Source organism: Desmodus rotundus, chromosome 3, assembly GCF_022682495.2.
Source record: "Desmodus rotundus isolate HL8 chromosome 3, HLdesRot8A.1, whole genome shotgun sequence".
Lineage (NCBI taxonomy): Eukaryota > Metazoa > Chordata > Mammalia > Chiroptera > Phyllostomidae > Desmodus > Desmodus rotundus.
Genome location: NC_071389.1, coordinates 153,919,596 through 153,931,024, shown reverse-complemented (window position 1 = coordinate 153,931,024; position 11,429 = coordinate 153,919,596). Strand labels below are relative to the sequence as shown.

The 11,429-nt window shown below is 48.0% G+C and overlaps 1 long non-coding RNA gene and 1 pseudogene across 1 annotated transcript; both read right to left on the bottom strand.

Moving 5' to 3' along the window:
• Positions 1-639: 639 nt before the first annotated feature.
• LOC128780581 (uncharacterized) lies at positions 640-7,965 on the bottom strand. Its single transcript, XR_008426498.1, has 3 exons — positions 7,863-7,965; positions 4,533-4,633; positions 640-847 (listed from the first exon to the last, which is right to left on the bottom strand). It is a non-coding gene; the product is annotated as an uncharacterized lncRNA (long non-coding RNA).
• Positions 7,966-8,113: 148 nt separating this feature from the next.
• Positions 8,114-10,131, bottom strand: LOC112318595 (latexin pseudogene; annotated as a pseudogene).
• Positions 10,132-11,429: the final 1,298 nt, after the last annotated feature.

The window sequence follows — 11,429 nt, the reverse complement described above, 5'->3', positions numbered from 1 at the left end:
CTTCCTCACACACACTCACCTCACTCACCTGGGAGAGAGTTTGGCATTCTCACCGCACCCCAGCCGGGGTGGTAAAGGAAGCTGGTACAGCCCAGAGAGAAGAAACGTTCAGCTACTCCTGCCTGGCACAGCTGTGCCCCCACTTCAAACCAGGGCCCCACCTGTGCCTAATTCATGGGTCAGTGACTCTCAGGAGCACCCTCCTCACACACCCTAGCTCTCAAGGTGGGGTCCCACTGGCAGGTTCCCACAGTCCCCACCCTCAGCAAGCCTCTTCACCTGACAGCAGGCAAAGCAGGGATGCAGGAGGGTCAGGGAGGGCCTGTGGATACAGAAAAGGTCCCAGAGGAGCTCAGATGGACGAGGGTTAGTGCTGCGTGCTGAGAAGCAGCCTTTGCAGAACTTAGGCCCCAGCAGGGCTCTGGGACTGGATCTTGGGCAAGTTGCTAACCTCTTTAGACCTTAATTTCCATGTTTCTCGAATGGGCACCAGACAGGTTCCCTGAGATTCAGTGACTGAAAGCAAAGTGATGTTCCGGGCAAGCAGTGTTCGCTGTAGCCTAGCTCCCTCCTCACTGCTGGGGACATGGGATATAAAGACAAAACGACTTTATATCACTCAGTTTTTCTTTTCAGTGTTCATTATGGAAAATCTCAGATGAACAAGTGGAGAAAATAACATTCTGAACTCCCATGCGCTCGTCACCCCACGTGGAGGACTACAAACTCCTCTCCTGCTGAGAGCCACCCACGGGCCTGCCTGCCCCTGGGCTCCTGGGAAGCAAACTCCGGGACCACATCATCCCATCTGTACATATTTCAGTGTGTAGCTCTCAGAGGAAAGGACCTGAAAGAATAGCCACACTACCATTAGTACACCTAAAAAAGGAACAATAATATATTAATATCATCAAATATCCAATCATTGTTTAAATTCTCTGGTTGTCTCATTTCTAAAATGTTTTTTAAAATCAGAGTTCAAAGAAAGTCTAAGTATTGCAAATTATTGATGTCTGTCTCTCAAGTTTTTTTTTTTAAGCTGTAGCTACTCGTTTTTCTTCCTCATCTCCACCCACCCCACTCCACCCCGCTCTGCCTTACAATGTATGTGTTGGGGGACCAGGGGTCGGGGGAAGGTCGTCTGTCCTGTAGAGTTTCCCACAGTGTGAAGTTTGGTTGTGTCCTTGTATCCAGAGGCTTGGTGTGATTTAGGTCCAACACTTGAGAAGCTCACGCCCAGAGGCAGGTGTATTCTTCCATGAAGAGACACACAATAGCCCTGGCTGGTGTGGCTCAGTGGACTGAGCACCGGCCTGTGAACCAAAGGGTCGCTGGTTTGATTCCCAGTCAGGGCACATGCCTGGGTTGCAGGCCAGGTCCCGGGTGCAGAGAGTGCAAGAGGCAAACACACATTGATGTTTCTCTCCCACTCCTTCCCTTCCCCTCTGTCTAAAAATAAATAAAGTTTTTTGTTATTTGTTTTTAAAGAGAGACACACAATAAAAGCAGCCATGAATGATCAGCCCCAGGATACATTATTTCATTAGGGGCTGCAAAGTAGGGGCATCCTATCATTTCCTTCTGCACTTAATAACTGAAATAGTTTTAACTATGTATGGGGCCCGGAAGTTACTAGAATTATTGGGAGGATCATCTTTTAACTTATATAACGAACCACTATGCTGTGCAGCTGAAACTAACGTGAACTCATATTGAATGTCAACTCTAGTTGAAAATTTTAAAAATAGCTGAAATACTTTTACTACGAGAAACCTCCCTCCCTCAACTATTTGGCTAACGTGAGTTAACTTTTATAAACTACAATTTTAAAAAGCCAATCAGTGCTTGATTCTTTCCCCTTTATTTATAGTTTTCAAAATAGTTACTTCCTTAGCGTCTCCAGAAGCAATCAATGATTCTTATAAAATCATAAACTCATGGATTTAAATATAGTTGAAGTTTCAGAACCCAGTGCTATTATAGTTAGGATATTTTTTAAATTGTGTTTCTGGTTTTAATTTAGGAAATGGGGCACCATGGAGAAGACGAGAGAACTCTGACCTTGGAGTCCCGCAGCCCCGGATGGAATTCCGGTTTCGCCACTCACAAGCTCCATGACCTGGTCAAGTTACTTAACCTCTCCTCCCTTGTACTTTGTCATTCCCCAAATGGGGAATAGCTAGTAATAACTAACATTCATCGAGTGTTTGCCATCTTCCACACATTGTGCTAAGTGCGTCAATGGCATGATGACATGTAGTCCGCATACCAGCTCAGCGAGGTGGGGGCCGTTATTATCCCAGTTGTGGCGACGAGGAGGAAACAGAAGCACTGAGCTCTTGAGCAGTTTGCCAAGGTTACACACCGAGAAAGTGGTGGGCAGAGACTTAAACCCAGGACAGTCTGCTTCCAAAGCTTGCTGTCGTCTAGTGATTATTGTGAATGTTTGATATGGTGGTGATCATTCATTGTATGCCTACTGTATACCAGGCATCATGCCAATCACTTGGCCTGAGTCCAAATCCCTCGCTCTTAGCCAGGACCCCATTCTCATGGTGCTGGCCTGCGGTTGGTGCCTCAGCGAGACCTCTCAGCGGTTGCAGAAGTAAGCACTGAGCATGGGAGCACGGACTCGGGCACAAAGCTGACCAGGGAAAGGGCGGGCCCTGACGGGTGGGAAGGTCAGGGCAGAGGCCGGAGGGTGAGTGGTGCTGCTCTGGGCTACTGGCACGTCCCCTCAGACACGGAGCATAATCAGGCCTCACGTAGGGTGAGTGGGGCAGAGAACTCCAGTTGCAGCTGGGGTCTCTTGCTCCCCAGGCTGCCTCGCCCTCACCTGATGAGACGCAGACTTCTTGCCTAAGAATGCAGCCGTCCTTGGTGAGTTCTGTTCCCCCTGCCATCACGGTTCTCATCCTACTTACTTCTTCAGTCAGTAAGGACAGGAAATTCCCTCTGCCTCCCCAAAGTCAGCTGGCCTGGGTGGCCCTTGGGTGGTCTTAGAGGACAGACCAGGACCTACCTAGCTGAGGGGGAGGGCAGAGATCCTGGGTACAGCTCGGAGGAGGAGGTGGGGACAAGGACACCAAGAGCAGCAACAACAGCTGTTGTCTCCTGAGCACCTGCCATGTGCCAGGCAGGGGCCAGGCCTTGTGTCACCTCAGTTCACCCACACAATGCCCCGAAGAGCTGGGCCTTGTTATCACCTTCATTTTGCATGTGAGCAAACTGAGGCTAAGGGAGGTGAAGCAACTTTGCCTAAGGTCACTCAGCCAGTCGGTGGCAGAGCCAGGAGTCCAGCCCAGCTGCCCCACTCCACCTGGGTACAGAAAGACCAGGAAGCAGGGTGCTGCAGAGACAGGGGGTGCTGGAATTCTCCAGGCAGCAAAGGGAGGAGGCCATTCCAGGCAGAAGGAACAGTTTGTGCAAAGGTGCAGAGGCGTAAAAGGGTACGTCCTGTTCAGGCTGGTGACTAACTCTGCGGCCAGAGTGAAGGGTGTATAGGGAGGAGTGGCAGCCGATGAAGTGGGGGAAGACGGTGCTGGGGCCAAGGCGCTGAAACTATGTCCTTGAGGCGTTGAGGGGCCACAGGAGGGGTTCAGCAAGGGGGGTGATGACAGAGATAGACCTGGGTTTGCATGCTGATCTGTGGCTTCCCCGGAGCTCCCAGAGGCGCACTATCAGGTGGAAGCCTCATGCCAACCCCAGGAGCCGGCTCACTTTACAGATTAGCAACTGACTCAGAATGGTTATGAGATGTGCTCAGGCCCCAAAGCAATCGATGGCTGGCCCTGAACCCAGTGCTCTAGCCCCCATGGGACGCTGCTCCGAAGCTCAGGGCATAGGACATAACGAGGAAGGCAGAGGCCTGCTTCACTCCTGACTTCTCCAGCCTTGCTCCGGCTCAGCCTTAGAGAGTGCGAGGTGAAGACAACTGGGCCTACTGTGCAGGACGTAGGATGAGTGCCAGACTGATGGGGTGACCACTTCATAAGGCACATAAATGTCGAATCACTGTGTTATATACCTGAAATTAATATAATATTGGAGGTCAACTGTAAATGAACAAAAAATCACCTGGGCCAAGGTCCCAGCCATCTCTGCTCACCAGGAATATAATAATAAGTAATAACACAAATGTTCATTGACTCCAACTGTGTGCTAGGTTAACTGGCTTAGGAGAAAACTAGACAGAGAGCAATAGCACCAGGCACTCCATCTGATAATTGCTATTCTCAACGGAAGGGGCTGCATGAGGAGGTGCCCCCAGACCTTCCTGAAGAGCTAGAAAGGGCCCAGAGGGGGAGAACTGCGGGATTGCTGGCTCAGGTGCCCTCACCTCGCTCCGACCTTGAGCAAGGCAGACCCTTCTGGGGGCCTTGGTCAATGCGTCTAAGGGAGGGGCTGCACCAGAGGAGGGGTTTTATGTATCAGGAACCCTGGGGATCTTCTCAAGATGATTTATGAGGTCCAGGGAAGGGACTGTGGCCAGGGTATCTCACCAAGCTGTGCAGGAATCTCAGACAGCATACCTGAGGAGAGACAACTAGATCATCAAGTGTTCTTCCAAATCCAGTTCAGCAAGTTCTCTATGACACGTGTTCCTTGACGGCCCACCATGCCAGGCACTATTCTGCAGGTTTGGGGTGTATCAATGAACAAAATAAGATAAATAAGTGATGTTTTAGGAAAGAGAAAACTAGCATCAGGCAAGGGTGACGAGGAGTGCCGGTTTGGGGAGAAATGAGAGCATTCAGTAGTGTGGGCAAAGGCCGGCCTCACTGAGGAGACTTGAAGGAGGCCAGGGGTAGCTGAGTGGATGTCTGGGGCACCCAGCAGTCACCAGCTAGAGCAAAGGCCCTGACGTGGAAGTGTGCACGTGAGGTGGCCAGTGTGACTTGAGCTGAGTGGGCAGGAACTGGGGACAAGGTGATGGAAGGGGACAGCCATAGACTGCTGCTTGCTCATGCTAATACACATTTAGCACTGTCTGAGGCCCTTGATCCTGAATCACCCCTGCCCGATCCCTCCCCCACTAAACTTTAACTTTAAGGACCGCCCCACCATAGTAAATGCCAGAACTGCTAATGCCAAAACTGTTATTTGTATGGGTGTGCATTTTGTGTTTTACTTCCTTAACACTAAGTGTCTTCGGTCTCTCCTAGTTTTACTCAGGTATCGGCCCTCCCTTTGTTGCTCCTCCCAGGGGCCCCAGGTCTTGGCGGCCTGGAGGAGGGGGAGCAGAGCAGCTGAAGAGCACGTGGCCAGAGAAACAGGGGCTTAGAGTACAGCACCCAGGAGAGGGGACCCTCTTGAATAGCTGTCCTTGGAATCCACATTACTGAGCACCCCCCCGGAGCTTTGGGCTGGGACTCCTGAATTGAATGAGACTGTCCCCGTCCTCTGGGGTGACCCCAGCAGGGATGAGGTGTGAGGAGTGGAGTTGGATAGAGAAGGAGACAGACATGTATGCAGAACATTCTAACACAGGAACAGCACATTGATTGGGATTCTCCAGCGGCTGGCATTGTGAGAGGGGAAAGAGGGATGTCACCCCCAGGGATGCAGAGGTCAGCTGGCCACTGGCCACCAGTGGGGACTCTGGGCAAATCAGTTAATCTGTCCTCTCTGACCTGCAAAAGTACTGGGATCAATACCCATTTTTAAAGGAATGCACTTCTGTTTCCTTGCATGTTAAGTGGGAGCAATAACAATGTTGTGGATTGAGAGCCAGCCTCCACCCACTTCCAAGCTCACTCTCCTGTCTGCAGCTGCTCACCCCCACCCCCAGCAGCACTGGCTGGTCCCCCTGCTGTGGTGCCACCGAGTCATATCTTGAAAGGAGGATCATACTGGCTGGTGGATGTGTCCTTGTTTGCAAAGGGCAGCGTGTCGCTGAGGTGATGGTCATTACGGTGTTCTACAAATGTAAGTTGTTACTATTACTACGATGACCAATCAACGGCTAGGGTTGCCGACTTCAGCAAATGAAAATCCAGGACACCCGGGGAAATTTGAGTTTCAGATAAACAAACATTTTTTTTTTATAAGTGTGTCCTATACGATGTTTGAGATTGTAAGGGAGATGAATTTTTATCCCTACCCTCTTAGGGCTTTTGGTTGGGCCTGAGAATTAAATTGGCATAAAACAAATTAACAGGAGAAAAAGAGACAAATTTATGTAAGTTTTATGAGAAACTTAAAAGGAAACTCATAAGGAAACGAAAACCCAAAGAAATGGCAACATCTTTGCGCTTTTAGATTGAGTTGAACAGAGAGAGGCAATTGTGGAAAAGTAACCAAACTCTTCGGGAAGGCTAAAGGAAGGTGAGAGTTATTTTAACAAGGTCCGTGTACAGAAGTCTCTTGGCTCTAACTAACCGTGGAAAGATGTTTCTTTTTTCCTGGCTCAGGGAAAACATCTTTCATGTAGGAGTTTTTGTCTCCTGTTTTCAGGAAGGAGAGTGGAGATTAAAATGCCCTTCTTGTACCTGCTGGTTTTCAAGTGCCTTGAGCTCAAAAGTGGCATTTTTAGGGTGACATATTCTGCTGCCCTTCAGGACATACTTATAAAAATATTATTTGTTATTTATCTAAAATTCCAAACTTAACTGTGTATCCTGGATTTGTCTGGAAGCCTTATTGACGACCTTATTGACGAGCTGGGGTGACAGGGATGTGGGGCCAGGAAACGGCCCCGCAAAGGCTGTCTCAGACGGATTTGCGCGTGAGGGTGCGTCAGGCAAGACTCCCACTGGGGCGGCAGGATTGTTGCTGCGCCGTTGTCTTAGGCCTGTGTTTGCTGGTGAATCTCTCAGACTCAAGCCTTCCTGGGGCCTCCAGTCAGTCTCTCTCCCCTCCAGGTCCAGACAGGACCGGTCTGGATCCTGCCCTCGGTGAGCTCCCGGGTTCACTGAGGATGTACTGAGTGGCAATATTAATACCACTTATTGTGTGCCCACTGGGGGTGGGCACACAATTCTGTGCCATGCAGGGTGCTCTCAGGATGTGAGCTAACAAAGCCACACGATTGGTCAGACTCCAAAGGCTAGCTCTCTTCCCATTGCACCATGGAATGGCCTGTTCAAAGGACCAAGCACCCAGGATGGTGAGGCAGGGAACAGGAGTGGACGTGGAATACCACGAAGCGGCTTCCCACCATCTCCATATGCTGTGCTAGACTCATTGAGTTGTCACAAAAGTCATGTGAAGTTCATTCTCTAGGAGACTCTGAAACTTGTTTCTTGCTCAAGGTCATGTCAGTTAAGTGGTGGAGCAAGGATTTGACCCCAGGTCTGTTTAATGTCCAGACCAAGTAATTTTGCCTCCTGTATGTGTATGTGTTGTGGGATGATGCGCGTGTGTGAGCTCACAGTCCTTCCTAGCTGCAAAGTAGGGCTTTCCAGTGCTCTACAGGCCTTCCCCTCTCAGGGTGGGTCTAGGCCCTTGGAGGTGGTCACACTCTATTGGCACTGGCCCTGGGCTGACTTCTCAGCAGCCCATGCTGTCTGCCCACTGACCCTCAATCAGCAGCTTCTCTTGGGTCTTGCCTTCCCCTGCCAGAGCCAGGGTCACCAGAGAGGGCAGGCAGTTGGTTCATAGGCTTTTGGGCTTTAGGCAGGGGAGGTAGGAGTGTGAATGGTGAGGGGGCAGAGCGGGCACTGAAGGGACTGACCAATACCACCTGTGCCTCGATTTCCCGTTCCGGCTCACTTGCTCTTGTGCAAGCTCATCCTGGAATCTCTAGAATCAAACAGTATTAAAGCTGCAAGGGACCTTAGAGACCATCTAGTTTTATCTCCTCATCTTACAGAGAGGAACGGGGACCCAGAAAGAAGAAGTGACTTATTAAGATCGCTCACCAAGCTGTTGGGACAGAGGCTGAGAACCCAGGTCTCTCCTGTCTAGGTTCAGGGCTCGCCATACTCACGTCCATGCCTGTCTCTCGCAGTGTGCTGGCATCTGTCCTGACATATAGGGACCAAAAGGAGCCGTAGGTTAGGGGAAGGGCTGGGAGCTCCAGGGAACGGCTCGCGCATTCCCACTGAAATCAACAGGGAAAGGAGGATAGCAATGAATGGTGCTGGCGGCCTGAATTATCGCTGGGGGATGATAGAGATGGGCCAAAACTACTTCTATCTGTATCGAAGATTGTTTTTAACTGAAGCTTTTTATTATGGGCTATACATTGTACTATTACTTTTTTCAAGACATTTTTGAATCATGACACTCTTTATTTTTGAAGCTGTGCGGCTCTCTACTGCAATCAAGACATTTATACAGAGTGACACTCTGCGATTTGCTTAGCTCCTCAAGCTAGAAATCAGTGAACACTGGCATGCACACCATCAGTAAGCAGGCTCACACTGGCCCGGTGTTAGGGTCTTCGTTTATGCCAGACGGCTATACGTTTAACTTTAGAACCATAATACCGTGAAGGCCAGAGCACTTGTATTGGCCAAGGAGCAATCTCCTGAGGTGCAAAGTCGTGCAGTGGAATGTAGTCTAACTCACTGAAGTCATCAGCTCTTTGCACATGCTTGACACTTGGAATTTTTACCCTTTTATACCACGTGTTTTCGGCAGAATTGTACCATATTATATAACGACATCGACTCAGGCTGAAGCTGAACTGGTTTCATTGCTGGAGATACGTTTTCAAAACATGTGGACTATTTTGTGCTTCTAGTGGTTCCTTCACGGACTTGAGTCTCTGACACAGTGTGTTATCTTCTTCAGGTGGGTACTTTGCAATTTCTCCTTCAAATGTGGACTCCTGGTGCAGTGTCTTGCCCATTGGAAAGTAAAGTGCTTCAGCTGTGAAGTTCACTGTCACTTGTTTCAGGTAATTTCTTCCACAGAAAACTGAAGGTGATAACTATGTCCTCTTCCTGGAATATCTTCCACGCTGTCTTGTCCACTGTCTGCAGCAGAAACACCTTGTGGGGGTCCCCTGATGGTACCTGATGCAGGTCACCACCAAGGCCGCCCTGGGGGCTGGGTAGTGGGTGGGCGGGATTTCCATTCTTGGTGATCGGAGGCTGGGTGAGTGTGGATCAAAGATTTAAGTGTCATAAGTAAAACCATAGAAGTTCTGTAAGAAAGTATAGGTGAACTGACCTATAATTTTGGAGTGGGAAGGCTTTATAATCAGGATGGAAAACCTTGAAGTCATACAGGCAAACATTACATAATCAATTTGATTATGTAATTGAATTGATATATTTGATTACATAGTATTATGTAATCAAATTGATATATTCAATTACATAATTAAAAAAATACTTCTTTATGGAAAATTACCATAAAAATGTTACTCTGATAATGGAGAAAACATATGACAGGGATATTTCTTTAATTCACAAGGAAACTCACGCGAATGAAGTTAAAAACAGTCTGATCATCATAATAGCTAATACTTAATGATCATTTACTCTGTGCTAGACTTTATTTTAAGTACTTAGATTATTTCACTTATTTTAAGTATATTTTATCAATTATGCTATTACAGTTGTCCCATTTTTTCTCCCCTTTATTCCCCTTCACCCTGCACCCTCCATCCCACCAGCATGCCCCCTCCTCAGTTCACGTCCATGGGTTGTACATATAAGTTCTTCGGCTTCTCCATTTCCTACACATTCTTTACGTATTTCATGTCAATATCACAGTGAGCAACCCTATGAGATAGGTGTATAATTATCATAGCTGAGGACAAGGAAGCAGTTTGAAAAGTAGTCAAAGAATATAAACAAGTAGCCTACAGAAAAAGAAATATCAGTAAACCAACAGACATACAGACATATTTATTTAAAATAAATAAAGCCAATAAACATCTAGAAAGATGCTTGATTTCCCTCACAATTGAAGAACTACAAAATAAAACTGGAATGTAGACATCCTTTCTCACCTCTCTGCTTGGCAAAAAATGAAGCCAATACCCGAACTGGGGACGGTGTGGGGAAGCACCTTACCTGAAACCAACCCTCTACACATTCTGAGTTCTCTCTCGGGATACGTGCATGTCACCAGAACACCAGACATTTGAATCACGTTAGCTTAGCTGCCTTGTGCAAACATGGCTTCAGGCCAGTTCCACTTCAAGGTTACACTCGACATCGGTTGATGTTTGGTAGAAGCAATGACCACATGAAAAACACTGCATTTTTTTTCCTGGAAAAACTACCACTAAAGGTGTGATCTACTATGGTAATCTATATTAATTCTATAATGAAGGACCCACACAGCAAATTCTCTTTAGGTTAGAGAAAGGGCTGGAAACTCCAGTGAGAGTATCTACTACCAGGAAAAACTTTCTCTTCTGAAGACCTGATATGTTTTATTTTACCAGATAATGGTAATTATATGACCCCCCTGCCTCTCTTGTTGCCTTGACTACCAGGAAGCTCAGAGCCATTTTTAATGTTCCACTACAGTAACAACATAACAAGGGTGGTTGACATCTGACTTCTTACCTCAGTCTGATTTCATTTTAGCTCTCTTTTTCTCTCTCCCTTTCATTGGTTTCTATCCTTCTACTTCCCTTTCCCCCCCTCTCTCTTTTGAGAAACATTAATGTTGTTCCATCTACCCATGCACTCACTGGCTGCTCCCTGTGTGTGCCCTGACCTTGGCACATGGAGACAACACTCTAACCAACTGAGCTACTCAGCTAGCACCCCACTTACTTTTTAATTTTCTGATTCTAATTTAACAAAATTATTGTACATCTGTGTTGAATTGGAAGCTATCTCAAAATCTTTTGGAAACAAGTGGGTTGTAAGTAAAAAGAAACAGTCAACCCCCCTTATTTTATAAGGGAGAAAACTCAAGTCCTCTAGAGGTTAAGGGACTTACTCCCATAGTCTGTTAATCAGCTCTTACCCTGCACCCAAGCTACACACACTCTGTTGTAAGCTCCTGAGAACCATGTTTATCTTTGAGACCTCGGCGGCCACCTCTGAGCCAGGTATGTGGTGGGTGCTCAGTGAATATATATTGGTTGAAAACATTGTAAGCACTGTGAGGAAAGTGACAGCTTTTGCATGGAACAAGGTCTGGCGGATGGTAGGTACCCATGAGAACTGAATTAGTGACCGGGCATGGCCTCAGCCCCTGGCCTCACCTTGCCACACCCAAGCACCCCCATCACTCCAGGACTCTCAGGTCCAAACTGATGATCTGCCTCCCACTCCCACCCTGCCTTTATCTCCACCCTTTGCCTTGACCTTCTGTCCTGGTCCAGTCGGCTCCCATGTCTTCTGGAGTCTCCTGTCCCTGAGACGCCTGGGGGCCAGGGGATGGGAGGGGAAATGGCATCGCCTTTTGAACCCTGGGCAGCACCCTGTGTGGCTGCTCATTAGGGGTGACTGGTGATAGAGATGATGAGGAGGAAGAGGGCATGGCTCTCTCTAACCCTCAACTAGTATGTG